Source organism: Pseudophryne corroboree, chromosome 6, assembly GCF_028390025.1.
Source record: "Pseudophryne corroboree isolate aPseCor3 chromosome 6, aPseCor3.hap2, whole genome shotgun sequence".
In the NCBI taxonomy this organism is placed as follows: domain Eukaryota; kingdom Metazoa; phylum Chordata; class Amphibia; order Anura; family Myobatrachidae; genus Pseudophryne; species Pseudophryne corroboree.
Genome location: NC_086449.1, coordinates 425,472,608 through 425,492,084, shown reverse-complemented (window position 1 = coordinate 425,492,084; position 19,477 = coordinate 425,472,608). Strand labels below are relative to the sequence as shown.

The 19,477-nt window shown below is 47.6% G+C and overlaps 1 protein-coding gene across 4 annotated transcripts in view; it reads left to right on the top strand.

Annotated features, from left to right (window-relative positions):
* The window catches only part of RELN (reelin), an 856,893-nt gene that overhangs the window by 819,635 nt on the left and 17,781 nt on the right, over positions 1–19,477 (top strand). The window lies entirely within an intron of this gene.

Below are 19,477 nucleotides of genomic sequence, written 5' to 3'. Positions count from 1 at the left end.
ATTTTCTCTTCACAGCTCCGCTGGAAGGAAGCTCCCCAGGCTCTCCCCGGCAGTATCCTGGTACACAAAGGGTGAAAAGAGAGGGGGGGGCACATAAATTTAGGCGCAAAAATTTGTATATACAGCAGCTACTGGGTAAACACTGAGTTGTAGTGTAATCCCTGGGTTATATAGCGCTGGGGTGTGTGCTGGCATACTCTCTCTCTGTCTCTCCAAAGGGCCTTGTGGGGGAACTGTCCTCAAATAGAGCATCCCCTGTGTGTGTGGTGTGTCGGTACGCGTGTGTCGACATGTCTGAGGTAAAAGGCTCCTCTAAGGAGGTGATAGAGCGGATATGTGTGTGAGAGGGTGTCTCCGTCGACAACGCCGACACCTGTTTGGATATGTGTAAGTGCTAAGGTGAATTTATTGCACAAAAGGTTAGGGAACAGACAGGAAATCTACCCATGTCTGTCCCTATGTCACAGAGACCTTCAGAGTCTCTCAATGCTCACTATCCATAATAACAAACACTGGTATCGACAAGGAGTTTAACTCCACTGTCGACTACGATAATGCAAAGTTACAGCCAAGATGGCTATAAAATATTCAATATATGATTATTGAAATAATAGATGATTTGCATATCACTGATGACTCATCTGTCCCTGACACGAGAGTACACATGTTTAAGGGGAAGAATGCGGAGGTAAATTTCCCTCCTCTCATGAGGAAAAAGAGCGGGAATCTCCAGACAAGAGACGGCAGCTTCCCACAAGAGAATTCTCAGGCTGTATCCTTTCCCCACTAGGGCCAGGATATGTTGAGAATCTTCCCCTGGGGTGTCCTGTTTGCACAGATGGTAGCACTTGCTATTCTCAGGGATCCTGCAGATAGCATGCACATTCTAGTATACTACCCAGACCGGCGATTGTGTCGGCATGGGTTTATAGCGCTGTGGCAGCGTGGACAGGTACCTTATCAGCAGAGATGAGACCCTAGTATGCAATATAAATATATTAAAGATGCTGTCTTAAGTGATAGATATATAGTTATAAAGCATGCCCAAAGAGACATGAGTATACTGGGTCCTAGAGTCAAAGCTATGTCGATCTCTGCTTGACGTGTCCTGTAGAATATGCATTGGACAGATGATGCCGACTTAAGAGGCATATGGAAGGCTGAGGATTGTGTGGAGAAGGGTTCTCGGGCCTGGTCTCTACAGCTATAGCTGGTAATTCTGCTAGTTTGCCTTATATTCCTGCACAGCCTAAGAAAGCACGACATTATTAAATGCAGCCTTTCGTATAAAGAAACAAGAAAGTCTGAGGGGCGTCCTTTCTTGTCAGAGCCGGGCAGCTAGTTCCCAGGAACAGAAGTCCTCCCCGGCCCCTACAAAAATCCACCAATGTCGCTGGGGCTCCACAGGCGGAGCTAGGCCCGGTGGGGACACGCCTTCGTAAGTTCAGCCACAAGTGGGTTCACTCCCTGTTCGATCCCTGGGCAATAGATATTGTGTCTCAGGGATACAAGCTGGACTGTGAGAAGATGCCCCCTCACCGACGGCCCTGCGGGCTTCCCCCCAAGAGAGGGAGCCAGTGTTATCTGCAATTCACAAATTGTATCTTTAACAGGTGGTAGTCAAGGGTCCCCTCCTTCAACAAGAGGGTGTTATTATTAAACCATGTTGTAATCCCGAAACCAGACGGTTCGGTCAGACCCATATTGAATTAAAAATCCCTGAACATATACCTGAGAAGGTTCAAGTTCAAGATGGAATCGCTAAGAGCGGTCAGTGCAAGCCTAAAAAGGGGGAGACTTTATTGTGAATCGGGACATAAGGGATGCATACCTTCAGGTCCCCATTTATCCACCTCATTAGGCGTACCTCAGAATTGCGGTACGGGATTGTCATTACCAATTTCAGATGTTGCCGTTTGGTCTCTCCACGGCCCCGAGAATATTCACCATGGTAATGGCGGATATGATTGTGCTCCTGCGGAAGCAAGGTGTCACTATTATCACGTACTTGGACGATCTCCTCATAAAAGCGAGATCAAGAGAGCAGTTGCTGAACAGCGTATCACTTTCTCTGGAAGTGTAACGGCAACACGGCTGTATTCTATATATTCCAAAGTCGCAGTTGTTTCCTACAGCTCATCTGCCTTTCCTAGGCACGATCCTAGACACAGACCAGAAAAGGGTTATCTCCCGATAGAGAGAGCTCAGGAGCTTGTGACACTGGTCAGGAATCTATTAAAACCAAAACAGGTGTCAGTGCATCACTGCACTCGAGTCCTGGGAAGGATGGTGGCATCATACGAGGCCATCCCCTTAGGCAGGTTCCATGCGAGGACCTTCCAATGGGACTTACTGGACAAGTGGTCCGGATCACCTCTTCAGAGGCATCGGTTAATCACCCTATCCCCCAGGGCCAGGGTGTCTCTCCTGTGGTGGCTGCAGAGTGCTCACCTTCTCGAGGGCCGCAGATTCGGCATTCAGGACTGGATCCTGGTGACCACGGATGCAAGCCTCCGAGGGTGGGGGGCAGTTACACAGGGAAGAAATTTCCAAGGTCTGTGGTCAAGTCAACTGACTTGCCTTGACATCAATATCCTGGAACTAAGGGCCATATACAACGCCCTAAGTCAAGCGGAGATCCTGCTTCGCGACCAACCGGTTCTGATCCAGTCAGACCGCAGGGGTTCATGTAAACCGCCAAGGCGGCACAAGGAGCAGGGTGGCGAGGGTAGAAGCCACCAGAATTCTTCGCTGGGCGGAGAATCAAGTAAGCGCACTGTCAGCAGTGTTCGTTCCGGGAGTGGACATCTGGGAAGCAGACTTCCTCAGCAGGCACGACCTCCACCCGGGAAAGTGGGGACTTCATCAGGAAGTCTTCACGCAGTTTGCAAATTGATGGGAACTGCCTAAGGTGGACTAGATGGCGTCCCACCTCAATAAAAAGCTAAAAAAGGTTTTACGCCGGGTCAAGGGACCCTCAGGTGATAGCTGTGGTCGCACTAGTACACCGTGGGTGTTCCAGTCGGTCTCTGTATTCCCTCCTCTTCCTCTCATACCCAAGGGCTGAGAATTGTAATAAAAGGAGGAGTGAAAACAATATTCTTTGCTCCGAATTGGCCAAGAAGGACTCGGTACCCGGAGCTGCAGGAAATGCTCTCAGAGGACTCAGGACTTCTGCCTCTCAGACAGGACATGTTGCAACAGCGGCCCTGTCTGTTCCAAAATTTACCGCGGCTGCATTTGACGGCATGGCGGTTGAACGCCGGATCCTAGCGGAAAAGGGCATTCCGGATGCAGTTATTCCTACGCTGATAAAGGCTAGGAAAGACTTGACAGCAAGACTTTTTCACTGTATATGGCGAAAATAGGTTGCGGGGTCGATTCCTGCACTTCCTATAGTCAGGAGTGACTATGGGCCTAAAATTAGGATCCATAAAGGTCAAGATTTCGGCCCTATACATTTTCTCTAAAAATGAACTGGCTTCACTGCCTGAAGTTCAGACGTTGTTCCGGGGGTGCTGCATATTCAGCCTCCTTTTGTGCCACCGGTGGCACCTTGGGATCTTAACGTTGTGTTGGATTTCCTGAAATCCCACTGGTTTGAGCTACTTAAGACCATGGAGCTAAAATATCTCACGTGGAAAGTGGTCATGCTATTGGCCTTAGCTTCGGCTAGGCGTGTGTCAGTATTGGCGGTTTTGTCATGTAAAAACCCTTATCTAATCTTCCATATGGACAGGGCAGAATTGAGGACTCGTCCCCAATGTCTTCCTAGGGTGGTATCATCGTTTCATTTGAACCAGCCTATTGTGGTGCCTGCGGCTACTAGGGACTTGGAGGATTCCAAGTTGCTGGACGTAGTCCGGGCTTTGAAAATGTATGTTTCCAGAAAGGCGGGAGTCAGAAAGTCTGACTCGCTGTTTATTCTGTATGCAGCCAACAAGGTTGGCGCTCCTGCTTCGAAGCAGACTATTGTTCGCTGGATCTATAGCACGATTCAGCTGGTTCACTCTGCGGCTGGATTGCCGCATCCAAAATGGTGAAAGCCCATTCCACAAGGAAGGTGGGCTCTTCTTGGGCGGCTGCCCGAGGGGGTCTCGGCTTTACAGCTTTGCCGAGCTGCTACTTGGTCGGGGTCAAACAAGTTTGCTAAGTTCTACAAGTTTGATACCCTGGCTGAGGAGGACCTTGAGTTTGCTCATGCGGTGCTGCAGAGTCATCCGCACTCTCCCGCCCGTTTGGGAGCTTTGGTATAATCCCCATGGTCCTTACGGAGTTCCCAGCATCCACTAGGACGTCAGAGAAAATAAGAATTTACTCACCGGTAATTCTATTTCTCGTAGTCCGTAGTGGATGCTGGGCGCCCGTCCCAAGTGCGGACTCTCTGCAATACATGTATATAGTTATTGCTTAACTAAAGGGTTATTGTTATGAGCCATCTGTTACTGAGGCTCAGTTGTTGTTCATACTGTTAACTGGGTATGGTTATCACAAGTTGTACGGTGTGATTGGTGTGGCTGGTATGAGTCTTACCCTTGATTCCAAATCCTTTCCTTGTTGTGTCAGCTCTTCCGGGCACAGTTTCCTTAACTGAGGTCTGGAGGAGGGGCATAGAGGGAGGAGCCAGTGCACACCAGATAGTACCTAATCTTTCTTTTAGAGTGCCCAGTCTCCTGCGGAGCCCGTCTATCCCCCATGGTCCTTAAGGAGTTCCCAGCATCCACTACGGACTACGAGAAATAGAATTACCGGTGAGTAAATTCTTATTTTCTCTTACGTCCTAGAGGATGCTGGGGACTCCAAAAGGACCATGGGGTCTATACCAAAGCTCCAGACCGGGTAGGAGAGTGCGGACGACTCTGCAGCACAGATTGAGCAAACGCGAGGTCCTCATCAGCCAGGGTATCAAACTTGTAGAATTTAGCAAAAGTGTTTGAACCCGACCACGTAGCTGCTCGGCAAAGTTGAAGTGCCGAGACCCCTCGGGCAGCCGCCCAAGATGAGCCCACCTTCCTGGTAGAATGTGCCTTCAGTGACTTTGGTAACGGCAATCCAGCCGTAGAATGAGCGTGCTGAATCGTATTACAAATCCAGCGTGCAATAGTCTGCTTGGAAGCAGGATTTCCAATCTTGTTAGAAGCATACAGGACAAACAGAGCCTCTGTTTTCCTAACACGAGTCGTTCTGTCGACATAAATCTTCAAAGCTCTTACGACATTGAGAGATTTTGGCACCGTCACGGTATCCGTAGCCACAGGCACCACAATAGGTTGATTTATGTGAAACGAAGAAACCACCTTCGGCAGAAATTGTTGACGAGTCCGCAATTCCACTCTATCCACATGGAAAATCAAATATGGGCTCTTGTGAGACAAAGCCGCCAATTCCGACACCCGTCTGGTGGATGCCAAGGCCAAAAGCATGACCACCTTCCAAGTGAGAAATTTCAACTCAACATTTCGCAAAGGTTCAAACCAGTGAGACATAAGAAATTGTAACACCACGTCAAGATCCCACGGTGCCACGGGTGGCACAAACGGAGGATGGATATGCAGCACTCCCTTCACGAAAGTCTGAACCTCTGAAAGGGCGGCCAATTCTTTTTGACAGAAAATAGATAAAGCCGAAATCTGCACTTTAATGGAACCCAATTTCAGGCCTGCGTCCACGCCTGCCTGCAAAAAATGGAGGAAACGACCAAGCTGAAACTCCTCCGTAGGAGCTTTCTTGGCTTCACACCACGACATATATTTTCTCCAAATACGGTGATAATGCTTCGCCGTGACCTCCTTTCTAGCCTTAAGGAGAATGGGGATGACTTCTCCGGGAATACCCTTTCGAGCTAGGATTTGGCGTTCAACCTCCATGCCGTCAAACGCAGCCGCGGTAAGTCTTGAAATACGCATGGCCCCTTCAGTAACAGATCCTCTCTGAGAGGAAGCAGCCAATGATCTTCTATGAGCAATTCCTGAAGATCCGGATACCAGGCCCTCCGTGGCCAATCTGGAACGATGAGTACTGCCGGAACCCTTGTTCGTCTTATGATCCTCAACACTTTTGGAATGAGAGGAAGTGGAGGGAACACATATACCGACTGAAACACCCACGGAGTCACCAGGGCGTACACTGCACTGGCTTGGGGGTCCCTTGACCTGGAACAATACCTTGGAAGCTTCTTGTTGAGGCGAGATGCTATCATGTCTATTTGAGGAATTCCCCAACGCCTTGTCACTTCTGCAAATACCTCTTGATGAAGAGCCCACTCTCCTGGATGGAGATCGTGTCTGCTGAGGAAGTCTGCTTCCCAGTTGTCCACTCCCGGAAGGAAGACTGCTGACAGAGTGCTCACGTGCTTTTCCGGCCAGTGGAGAACTCTTGTGGCCTTCGCCATCGCCGCTCTTCTCTTTTTTCCGCCCTGGCGGTTTACGTACGCCACTGCTGTTACGTTGTCCGACTGAATTAGGACAGGTAGACCTCGAAGAAGGTGTTCCGCTTGTAGAAGGCCGTTGTAAATGGCTCTTAACTCCAGAACGTTTATGTGGAGACAAGTTTCCTGGCTTGACCATTTTCCCTGGAAACTTCTTCCTTTTGTGACTGCCTCCCAGCCTTGGAGACTTACATCCGTGGTCAGCAGGACCCAATCCTGGATCCCGAACCTGCGTCCCTCTAGAAGGTGAGAACTTTGCAGCCACCACAGGAGAGATATTCTGGTCCTGGAAGATAGACTTATTTTCCGGTGCATGTGTAGGTGAGACCCGGACCATTTGTCCAGCAGGTCCCACTGAAACACCCGGGCATGAAACCTGCCAAACGGAATGGCTTCGTAAGCCGCCACCATCTTCCCTAGCACTCGAGTGCATTGATGAATCGACACTCTTGCCGGTTTCAGAATCTCCTTGACCATGCATTGGATTTCCAGAGCTTTTTCCGCTGTAAGAAACACTCTCTGCAGTTGCGTGTCCAGGATCATGCCCAAGAAAGGCAGCTGAGTTGTCGGAATCAACTGAGACTTTGGCAAATTTAGAATCCAACCATGATGTTGCAGAACCGTCAGGGAGAGTTCCACATTCCTTAACAACTGCTCCTTTGATCTCGCCTTTATCAGGAAATCGTCCAAGTACAGGATAATTGTGACACCCTGCTTGCGTAGGAGTACCATCATTTCTGCCATCACTTTGGTGAAGACCCTCGGGGCCGTGGAAAGACCAAACGGCAACGTCTGAAATTAGTAATGACAATCCTGCACCGCAAATCTTAGGAAAGCTTGATGTGGAGGATATATTGGGACGTGTAAGTAGGCATCTTTTATGTCGACTGATGCATAAAATCCCCCCTTCTAGACTGGAGATCACTGCACGAAGAGATTCCATCTTGAACTTGAAAGTTTTCAAATACAGATTGAGGGATTTTAGGTTCAGGATCGGTCTGACCAAGCCGTCCGGCTTTGGCACGACAAAGAGGCTCGAATAAAAACCTTCTCCCCGTTGGGACTGGGGTACCAGGACAATGACACTCTGACGACACAGCTTTTGTATCGCAGCATTCACTACCTCCCTTTCTGGGATAGAAACTGGCAAAGCTGATTTGAAAAATCGGTGGGGGGGGGGCACCTCTTGAAACTCCATTTTGTACCCTTGGGACACTGGCCCTCATTCCGAGTTGTTCGCTCGCAAGGCGAATGTAGCAGAGTTACACACGCTAAGCCGCCGCCTACTGGGAGTGAATCTTAGCTTCTTAAAATTGCGACCGACGTACGCGCAATATTGCGATTACAAACGAGATAGCAGTTTCTGAGTAGCTTCAGACTTACTCTGCCTGTGCGATCAGTTCAGTGCTTTTGGTTCCTGGCTGACGTCATAAACACACCCAGCGTTCGCCCAGGCACTCCCACCGTTTCTCCGGCCACTCCTGCGTTTTTTCCGGAAACGGTAGCGTTTCCAGCCACACGCCCCTAAAACGCCGTGCATCCGCCCAGTAACACCCATTTCCTGTCAATCACAATGCGAACGTCGGAGCGATGAAAATGCCGTGAGTAAACTTACTTTCTTCATAGTAAAGTTACTTGGCGCAGTCGCAGTGCGAACATTGCGCATGCGCACTAAGAGAATTCTCACTGCGATGCGATGAAAAACTCCGAGCGAACAACTCGGAATGAGGGCCACTATGTCTAACACTCAAGGATCTAGGCCCGAGTGAAACCAGACCTGACTGAAGAGTCGGAGACGCGCCCCCACCGGTACGGACTTCCGTAGGGGAGCCCCAGCGTCATGCGGTGGACTTGGCAGAGGCCGGGTAGGACTTTTGGTCCTGGGAGCCTGACACACCGGGCAACCTTTTTCCCCTTCCTCTACCTTTGGAAGCAAGGAGGGACGAGCCTCTTCCTTTTTTTGTATCTATTAGGCCGATAATGGGGTGCAAGACACTACCTTTAAATGGGAGCGCTTCCATAGCTTTCTTGGAGTCGGCATCAGCATTCCATTGATGAATCCACAGCGCTCTCCTGGCCGAGACTGCCATGGCATTGGCCCTTGATCCCAAGAGGCCAATATCCCTCGCCGCATCCTTTAGGTAAGCCGCAGCGTCCCTGATATATCCGAGAGTCAAAAGAATGTTATCCCTATCCAGGGTATCCATGTCAGATGCCAAATTATCAGCCCACTTAGCAATAGCACTACTTACCCATGCCGACGCCACGGCAGGTCTGAGGAGTGCACCCGTAGTGACATAAATGGCCTTTAATGTTGTTTCCTGCTTACGATCTGCAGGATCCTTGAGGGCAGCAGTGTCGGGAGACGGAAGCGCCACCTTCTTGGACAGCCGTGACAGAACTTTGTCCACATTGGGTGATGACTCCCACTTTTCCCTATCGTCAGAGGGGAAAGGATATGCCATAAAAATTCTCTTGGGAATCTGCCACCTTTTATCAGGAGATTCCCAAGCCTTTTCACAAAGAGCGTTCAGTTCATGAGAGGGGGGAAACGTCACCTCAGGCTTCTTTCCCTTATACAAACAAACCCTTGTATCAGGAACCGCAGGTACCTCAGAAATATGTAAAACATCTTTAATAGACACAATCATGTACTGAATACTCTTAACCAATTTTGGATGTAAACTAGCCTCACTATAGTCGACACTGGAGTCAGAGTCCGTGTCGGTATCCATATCAGCCATTTGGGTAAATGAACGCTTTTGTGACCCTGAGGGGACTTGTACCTGGGACAAGGCGTCCTCCATGGATTTTCTCCACATTTATGTCTGAGAATCAGATTTATCCAGCCTTTTAGACAATAACGCCACATTTGCATTCAATGTACTCAACATATTCGTCCAATCAGCAGTCGGCGGTGCCGACAGAGTCACTCCCAAATCCTTCTCTGCGCCCCCATTAACTTCCTCCGGGGAGGAGCACTCAGCCTCAGACATGTCGACACACCGTACCGACACGCAAACACTCACACTGGCTATAGGGGACAGACCCACAGGGAAGCCTGTTAGAGAAACACAGAGGTAGTTACCAGCTCACACCCCAGCGCCAATTACAATACTGAGAAAGAATATCAGATGTCTGCGCTGTAATGATAGCACCAAATCACTGTGCCCCCCCCCCCCTCCCTCCCCGTTTTGCTCCCTGTACTTGATCAGGAGAGTGGCGGTCCGGGCCAGCGTCTCTGCAAGTCTGTGAAGAGAGAAAATGGCGCTGGTAAGCTGTGAGGGCTAAGCCACGCCCCCACCTCGTCGCGCTGTAGTCCCGCTCAATTTTGAATCTTTATACTGGCGGGAGCTTATATTTAGTGCCTAGGCACTTATAACATATCTTTTTTAGCCAGTCTGACCCTCAGTAACATGCTGCCCAGGGCGCCCCCCCCCCCTGCGCCCTGCACCCTGTAAGTGCTGTTGGAAATATGTGTGGGAGCATGGCGCGCAGCGCGACCGCTGCTCTGTACCTCCGTTACTGAAGTCTTCTGCCGTTACTGAAGTCTTCTGTTCTTCTATATACTCACCCGGCTTCTTCTGGCTGCTGTGAGGGGGTTGACGGCGCGGCTCCGGGAACAAGCAGCTAGGCGCACCAAGTGATCGAACCCTCTGGAGCTAATGGTGTCCAGTAGCCTAAGAAGCAGAGCCTTTAACTCAGAAGAAGTAGGTCTGACTTCTCTCCCCTCACTCCCACGCAGCAGAGAGCCTGTAGCCAGCAGGTCTCCCTGAAAATAAAAAACATAAAGTCTTTCCAGAGAAACTCAGGAGAGCTCCCCTAGTGTGTGTCCAGTCTCTCTGGGCACAGAATCTAACTGAGGTCTGGAGGAGGGGCATAGAGGGAGGAGCCAGTTCACACCCATTCAAAGTCTTATAGTGTGCCCATGTCTCCTGCGATCCCGTCTATACCCCATGGTCCTTTTGGAGTCCCCAGCATCCTCTAGAGAAATTATTAGAATAATGCAAAGAAGATATTTCAAACATATTCTTTGTATTTTTCATATACTTCATACAGTCAATGCTCTGGCACAAACGTTAGTATGACAGGAAAGGCTCTGCCTCACCTGCCTCACCCCACCGCACGTCACTGGCCCCCAGTGCCAGATATGCATTACCCCCCAGTGCCAGATATGCCCTCAGTGCCAGATAAGCATGTCCCCACAGTGTGCTCTCCCCCCCCCCCCCCCCCGTGCTGCTCACCGCGCTGCTGCTCTGCTGTTTGTGAGGCGTGCGCCTCTCCTGCCCCTAAGTCTCTGGCTGCATTGTCTCCAATTAGGCAGGTCCGTGAGCCAATCAGAGCCTTCGGACCGGCAGCTAAGACTCCTGATTGGCTGCTGGTCCGCTAGCTCCGATTGGCTCTCGTGCCGGCGCCGGGCACTGCAGTCGGGTAGCGGGAGGCAGTGGAAGGCAGGACTCGAGTTCCGAGCCGCATGCGGAGGAAGAAGACGCATGCGGCTCGAGAGCCCCGAATTGGCCACCACTGCATTAAAGTGATATAATACTGAATTAAGAGGGTCATTCCGACCCGTTCACATGCTGCAGTTTTTCGCAGCCGTGCGAACAGGGTCAAAACTGCGCATGCGCGTGGGCAGCAATGCGCAGGTGCGTCGCTGCCTGGCGACGCCCATCGCCGGGCAGCAACGAGAATAATTAAGAAAGTGTTTGCAGCGGCGAAACCAAGAAGATTGACAGGAAAAGGCCGGCCGAGGGTGGCAACTGACCGTTTTCTGGGAGTGCTGAAGAAAACGCAGGCGTGTCCAGTCGAATGCAGGGAGAGATCCTGACGTCAGCTCCAGGAAGAATCATCGCAGTGGGTGAGTAAGTCTTGAGCTGTGCAGAGTCTGCACAAAGTTTTTGCTTCTGCAGTTTCTGCACAGCGGATCGCAGCCCTGCACAGCTAATCCCCCCTCCCCTCTAGGTGGCGACTACCTGATCGCAGCCGTGCAAAAAGTAGCCTGCTAGCGATCAGGTCGGAATGACCCCCTAAGGTGTGATAATATCCTGTAAGAGCACATATTAAAACAAATAAAAGAATAATGAAGAACAAAGACATTATTAAGAATAGGCGTAAAATTGATTCATTAAAAAGGTTTAGTGTAAGAGGCATAACTAGATATTTATGGGCCCCATAGTAAGAGTTTGGATTTCTCCATGAACCTCTCATGGGGCAGGAGGGCTCCATTCAGCTGTAGACCTTGTAGTAGCTGCATCCACTGCTACTATGGTTATATTGTGCAGAAGAGACCAATAGTTAAAGATACAAATTCTAATCTGTGGTAAATTAGCCACAAGTGTTGTATAAGACACACAAGGCTCTGTAGGCACAAAATGCTGTGTTACGGTTTTCACGTGAGTCATGGAAGTAAAGAGAGAATGAAAAATCCAAGACCTTTGTGTTTTTGACACCCACTACCAGCAGAAATAAAAAATTAAACCAAAGCATAAAGCTAATTTTAAGTAAGCAATATCCTAGCACTTATTTTACATTTATTACACAGTAATGTATTATATACTGTATACTAAGTTGAACTTTTAAACAAAACTACAATGCACCTATTGAAAAAATAAAGACATTAAGTCAAATCTTTAAGCCTTATTTTGTTGTTATTAAACTTTTATATTTTTCTCATTGTCTAAGGGTCAACATTCTGTTCTTATCTTTCTCAACCTCTCTGCTGCCTTAGATACTGTTGACTACCCTCTTTTGTAAACCCTCAATACCATCAGCCTCTATGATACTTTCCTCTCCTGATTTACCTTCTACCTAACCAACCGTTCCTTTTCTGTATCTACTCCTAACTGCTCCTCCCCTCCCTCCCTTACTGATATGAGCCCCACAAGGACCTGTTCTTGGATCTCTACTCTTCTCCCTCTACACCTCCTCCCTTGGTGATCTCATTAGCTTTTTTGGCCTGCAATATCATCTGTATGCTAACGACTGCCAAATATATGTATATTTCTCCTTGCCTGACTTCTCCCAATTTTTCCTGTATCATATTTCCAGTTGTCTTTTAGACGTTGCATCCTAGATGTCCCAGCTCTCTCTAAATGTAGTATGTCTAAAGCTTACATCATTGTCTTCTCCCTCCCAATTCCACTCACTTCCTCTCTGCATCCTATCCGTTTAAGGCAATACGCTCTCCACTTTCACTCAGTCTGATGCCTGGGGATCAACCTAAACTCCTCCCACTCCTTCACTCTCTGTATTAAATTCCTTTCTCCTATTCCTACCACTTCTACCTCTGCAACATATCCAGGATCAGGCCATTTCTCCCCTTAGAAACAACAAAAAATTTAATTCACTCCCTCATTATCTCTTGTCTCAATTTATGTAACCTTCTTCTGTCTGGGCTTCCCAAAATCCCACCTCGTCCTTCTTCAGTCTATTTTAAATGCCCCAATCCACCTTATTTTCCTATATCGCAGCTCTACCTCAGCTGAACCTCTATGACAATCGCTACACTGGCTCCCTGTCTCTCTCAGAATCAAGTTCCAACTCATCATACTGATCTGCAAAGTTCTCAGTCACTCCTGCATCTCTAATCTCATTTCTACCTACTGTACATACCATTTCACACCCGCTGCTCTGCCAATAATTGCCGCCTCACTACCACAATGATTGCCTCCAGGATTTTGCCTGTGCTACTCTTGACCTGTGGCACTCACCATGTTCTATTAGATTAGCCACTAGTTTCCAAGTTATCAAACTTGCCCTAAACACTCACACCATCACTCAAGCCACAGTGACTCATCTGCCTTTGCTACTACCTCTACTCCCTACTTTGTTCCACCCTATTTGTGTCAGCTCCTTCCCTCTAGGATGTAAGCTCATATGAGCAGGGCCCTCTTCCCTTGTGTTTTCCTTTGTACCACTGCACTCCTGCCTCAGCAGCCCTGTTTCTCGAGCCCATGCTCCTGAGCACTGGACCACCTCACACAGTTCCTACTTGTCAATGATGCTCACCATCTTTTCTAGCTGAATTAGCAATTTTATGTTCTACTTAAACTTAATTTGTGGTTTATTGGTCATTGTATAATTTTATGTTGTATAATTATGTATTATTTGTTGTTGTATGTGTATTGTTTAATACTGGTAGATATGTTCTCTGTTCACTTTGTTCAGCCCTGCGTTCCGTTTGTTATGCCTTCCAAATAAAAAATAATTTTAAGCTATTCCACGCAAACATAAACTAGTTCTTCACACATAAGTTAATCATCAATCCAGTGGTAAACTACACGGGGTGAGGCCCTGCTCCACCCCTCTGCAAGGCTCCCCCGCTCTGCTCTCAAAAGTCCAGAAGCCTGTTCTGAGCATACCAGTCTGGCAAAAATAAGACCCCGCTCTGCTCTTTTCAGAGCAGAGCATTGGAACTGGAGTCTGGAACATCATTACCATGACCCAACCCAATTTTTTTTCCCCTAATGTGTATCTATGAGTGAAGCATGAGTTTATGCAGTTAAGCATATCATCATGTTATTGATACACCGGTAATCATCATCACCATGTAGGGTCTTACCATTATTCACAATGAGCCATAAAGATGCATTGATGTGTACATTGGCTATATTGTATCTGTGTAGCTCATTGCCAGCAGTTTTGAGATCCCACTACTAACCAATACAGATCAGCTTTCCCACATTCTGAATAATCAGAGTGTAGGTGCCCTGTATTGATTTGTCTGAAAGGCAGTGAGTCTGACATCAGTGTGCCACATGTTTTGTTTTCTATTCCAAAATGGATTGCCAAGCTGCAAGACAGAAGAGAATCCTGCTTAAGGAATTAGGTGAGTTACAGTAAAGTGATGAACAAGGGCATATGGAAGGATTTGTTTTAATGGGGTGAGATTATTTTGCTTTATTTTTTAGGCCGGGTACACACTAGGACAATATCGGGATGATTTGTATTATTGGAACGACAAATCATCGACATCGTGATGACATACTAGATCGTTTGACTGACTGTGCTGCATGGTCAGTCAAATGATATCGTGTGTGCGGCTACGCGTATTAAGAAAGGACAGAACAAGAGATCATTACGTTGTTCATTAAATCATGTAATGTGTACCAGCAATCTCTGATGGCCTGGGGTAAAGGGAAATCACCCTGACCATCGGCACGATTGCCGGTCGTCCTGATGTTTACCCTGCCTGTAAGGTCCAGTTGGCTTTGGATTCCAAGGCAAGCTGGAGCTTGTAGATCTCCCCCCCAAAATATAGACTTAACTATTTAAAGTTTAGTAACTCACATCCCACCTCCTTAGTGATATTTGGGAAGAGACCAATTGTTTTCAGCACATGATTGTCTTCTTCTAGGAGGGTGTTCTTTTTTTTTTATTTGCGGCCTGATTGTCCTGGAGGATTCAGTGGCCTGATGAACAGTCTGTGGCTGCTTGAACGTGCACTTGCTGTTCTCGGGCTACATTTGCATATGGTGCAGTCTCTTTCTAAGCATGCGCACTGCAAAGTTTGTGCAATCTATGCTTCGCAAATTGGCATAAGTTGTACTTGGCATCAGGCTTCATGTAGATAAGTCATTGCTGTGGAATATATTATCTAGGATGCTGGTACTGCAATTCAGGACCTCATATGTAATTTGATTCATGCTCCCTGCACATTTGCTTTTAACAATGGGATACTTCCTGATACAGCTGCATTTCTTACAACAATGGGGTATATTTACTAACATTCGTAATTTTCGGAAAAAGGTCAAAGTTCAATCACGAATGACATCGAAAGTGTAAAACTGCAACTTTTTGAATTTATTACGCCTAATTTACTAAGCTGCCGTATTCGGATTTTTCATTTGTTCCGATGTCGATGTCATTCGTGTTTATTTCCCGTTTTTTACGGCAGTGATTAGCAAAACACTGCCGACTTTATCACAATGAATCTCGGCCGGATCTGTGTGATCCGTGCTGGGGTTCATTTTTTTTTTTTTTTTTTAAATAAACACTGTAAAACTGAGAAAAAAAATGCGTGGGGTTCCCCCTCCTAAGCATAACCAGCCTCGGGCTCTTTGAGCCGACCCAGGTTGCAGAAATATGGGGGGGAAAATGACAGGGGTTCCCCCATATTTAAGCAACCAGCATCGGGCTCTGCGCCTGGTCCTGGTTCCAAAAATACGGGGGACAAAAAGAGTAGGGGTCCCCCGTATTTCTAAAACCAGCACCGGGCTCCACTAGCTGGACAGATAATGCCACAGCCGGGGGTCACTTTTATATAGTGCCCTGCGGCCGTGGCATCAAAAATCCAACTAGTCACCCCTGGCCAGGGTACCCTGGGGGAGTGGGGACCCCTTCAATCAAGGGGTCCCCCCCCCAGCCACCCAAGGGCCAGGGGTGAAGCCCGAGGCTGTCCCCCCCCCATCCAATTGGCTGCGGATGGGGGGCTGATAGCCTTTTGTGAAAATGAAAAGATATTGTTTTTAGTAGCAGTACTACAAGGCCCAGCAAGCCTCCCCCGCATGCTGGTACTTGGAGAACCACAAGTACCAGCATGCGACGGAAAAACGGGCCCGCTGGTACCTGTAGTACTACTACTAAAAAAATACCCAAAAAAAGACAAGACACACACACCTTGAAAGTAAAGATTTATTACATACATCCACACAAACATACATACATACTTACCTTATGTTCACACGAGGGTCGGTCCTCTTCTCCAGTAGAATCCATGGGGTACCTGTTGAATAAATTCTACTCACCAGATCCAGGGTCCCAGGCTCCTCGTAGCATCCATTTGTAATCCACGTACTTGAATAAAATAAAAAAACGGAAAGCCGAGCCACGCACTGAAAGGGGACCCATGTTTGCACATGGGCCCCCTTTCCCCGAATGCCAGAAACCCACTCTGACTGATGTCTAAGTGGGTTTCTTCAGCCAATCAGGGAGCGCCACGTTGTAGCACCCTCCTGATCGGCTGTGTGCTCCTGTACTGTCTGACAGGCAGCACACGGCAGTGTTACAATGTAGCGCCTATGCGCTCCATTGTAACCAATGGTGGGAACTTTGTAGTCAGCGGTTGACCGAAAGTGACCTCACCGCTGACCACAAAGTTCCCACCATTGGTTACAATGGAGCGCATAGGCGCTACATTGTAACACTGCCGTGTGCTGCCTGTCAGACAGTACAGGAGCACACAGCCGATCAGGAGGGTGCTACAACGTAGCGCTCCCTGATTGGCTGAAGAAACCCACTTAGACATCAGTCAGAGTGGGTTTCTGGCATTCGGGGAAAGGGGGCCCATGTGCAAACATGGGTCCCCTTTCAGTGCGTGGCTCGGCTCTCCGTTTTTTTATTTTATTAAAGTACGTGGATTACAAATGGATGCTACGAGGAGCCTGGGACCCTGGATCTGGTGAGTAGAATTTATTCAACAGGTACCCCATGGATTCTACTGGAGAAGAGGACCGACCCTCGTGTGAACATAAGGTAAGTATGTATGTATGTTTGTGTGGATGCATGTAATAAAACTTTACTTTCAAGGTGTGTGTGTATTGTCTTTTTTGGGGTATTTTTTTAGTAGTAGTACTACAGGTACCAGCGGGCCCGTTTTTCCGCCGCATGCTGGTACTTGTGGTTCTCCAAGTACCAGCATGCGGGGGAGGCTTGCTGGGCCTTGTAGTACTGCTACTAAAAACAATATATTTTCATTTTCACAAAAGGCTATCAGCCCCCCATCCGCAGCCAATTGGATGGGGGGGACAGCCTCGGGCTTCACCCCTGGCCCTTGGGTGGCTGGGGGGGGGGACCCCTTGATTGAAGGGGTCCCCACTCCCCCAGGGTACCCCGGCCAGGGGTGACTAGTTGGATATTTGATGCCACGGCCGCAGGGCACTATATAAAAGTGACCCCCGGCTGTGGCATTATCTGTCCAGCTAGTGGAGCCCGGTGCTGGTTTTAAAAATACGGGGGACCCCTACTCTTTTTGTCCCCCGTATTTTTGGAACCAGGACCAGGCGCAGAGCCCGATGCTGGTTGCTTAAATATGGGGGAACCCCTGTCAATTTTTTCCCCGTATTTCTGCAACCAGGATCGGCTCAAAGAGCCCGAGGCTGGTTATGCTTAGGAGGGGGGACCCCACGCAATTTTTTTTAAGAAAATAACCACTTTCCCACCCCTTCCCACTGATATACATGCACGGATCTCATGGATCCCTGCATGCCTATACAATCACGGATTAAAAAAGCAGGTCTGTTTTTTTTTAGCACTTTTTTACGAGTTGTAATTTTTCACGGCAGTGTTTGTTTTTTTTTTGCTTTGCACTTCTTAGTAAATTACCGAGATTCATACTTAAACAGCCGCGTTTTGACCGATGGTGTATTCATTTGTATTTTTTTTGTTGGACTTCCAAAAAATTACGAATGCCCTCATCACTGCCGTGATTATTGCTTAGTAAATTACCGAGATGACACTTTGATGAAAAAACGGCATCTCGGTCAAAATCGGGACCTTAGTAAATATACCCCACAATGTTATCAGAACAGCAGAGATGTCAATTCATAAGGATCAAAATCATGCATACTTTTGTAGGGTGCTTTGTGTGGCAAGAACACTGTGGGGTTTGTTTGTGTTTACCTACAGTAGGTTTACGCAACCAATTAAGTATATGAAAAATGGTTATTTCAGAGCTATAATTTAATACAAAAACCCCATCTCATTCTATGACCAATATGCAACACTGAGAGCAATCTAGCACCCAAAATACAAATATAACGTACATTCTAGTGATTAGATTACGATACAGCATCCTTCTGGTTACCATTATGTAATGCAGGGCACATTCTGGTGATCGCTATTCAGTGCATATCAATGCAGCTCTCAGTCTAATGGTCTCTATGAAAACGACTCCAATCAGGGATATTTGTTGCCTACTATACAATACAAACTGGGTATTGGCTAACACAGACCTCACCCCCTTCTTCAGTTTGTATACTCACCGTGATCTTAGACTGGGACTACATATGATATCCCGGCAGACAGGATGCTGGCTGTCACTATACCGACAGAGGCATCCCATCTGTCTTCATCCTGGCAGCGAGTCACCTCACGGGCTCACTACACCCTCCACGCTTCGGGCCCGGTGGCACACTTCGCTCGCAACATTTTATATTTCCACTCGGTTGGTGGCGTGGACCCACCAACCGAGGTGGAATAACCAGGATTCTAACAAGCTGCGTTTCACCGACTGTCGGTTTCCTGAACACCGGGATCCCAACAGGCGGGATATTAACTGCATCCCTTAGATTGCCCTGTTATTTCTATGTGAATAAAAAGATCAGTACTGTATGTCTAGCTCTTCACAATCTCTTCAATTCAGCCAGAATCTGTAGGTTCGCCTTTCTCTTCATCTAGAGAACTTTTTTATTTTAAACAGTTAACTTTAGTTTGCTCCCCCCTTTTATATATTCCTGCACAATCTTCTGGGCAAAGGGCAGACGCTTGATGTGATGCACTCTTCAGGTCCTTTTAGATGCTATCACTATTTATGTATATGCACTTGTAAATTGCTGGAACTGCCTGTATGTATCATTTGCACATCATCTTTAGCTGTTACTAGTAGCAATAATAAACACACACACAATGTCTGCATGCGCATCTGGAAGTCATTGCAATATGTTGGCATTATAATTATGAGAAAATGTTATGTTATAAAATGTGACACTTTCACACTCCTGTCTGTACAATATGGGCCTCATTTACAGTTGGATGTACATGAATTATAGGGGTCTCACACATGTGCATAACTTGTATGCACACTGAAATGTACATGAATTTAGATTTGTGCATATCTTAGAGCCCTTACACCTGAAGAGGCAGAATGGGTCAGGCAAGTGTAATAGGAGTACCATAAAAGGAGTGTTCATGTAAGTGTGCATTAGCACACCCAACGGAGATGCAACCTTTTGGGATTTTGATGCAGTCCCATATATTCTTTTTAAAGTTGCATCTTCTGTAGGTACTGGAACCCTAGAGTATATTTACTAAAGTGGAGATGTAGCCCATAGA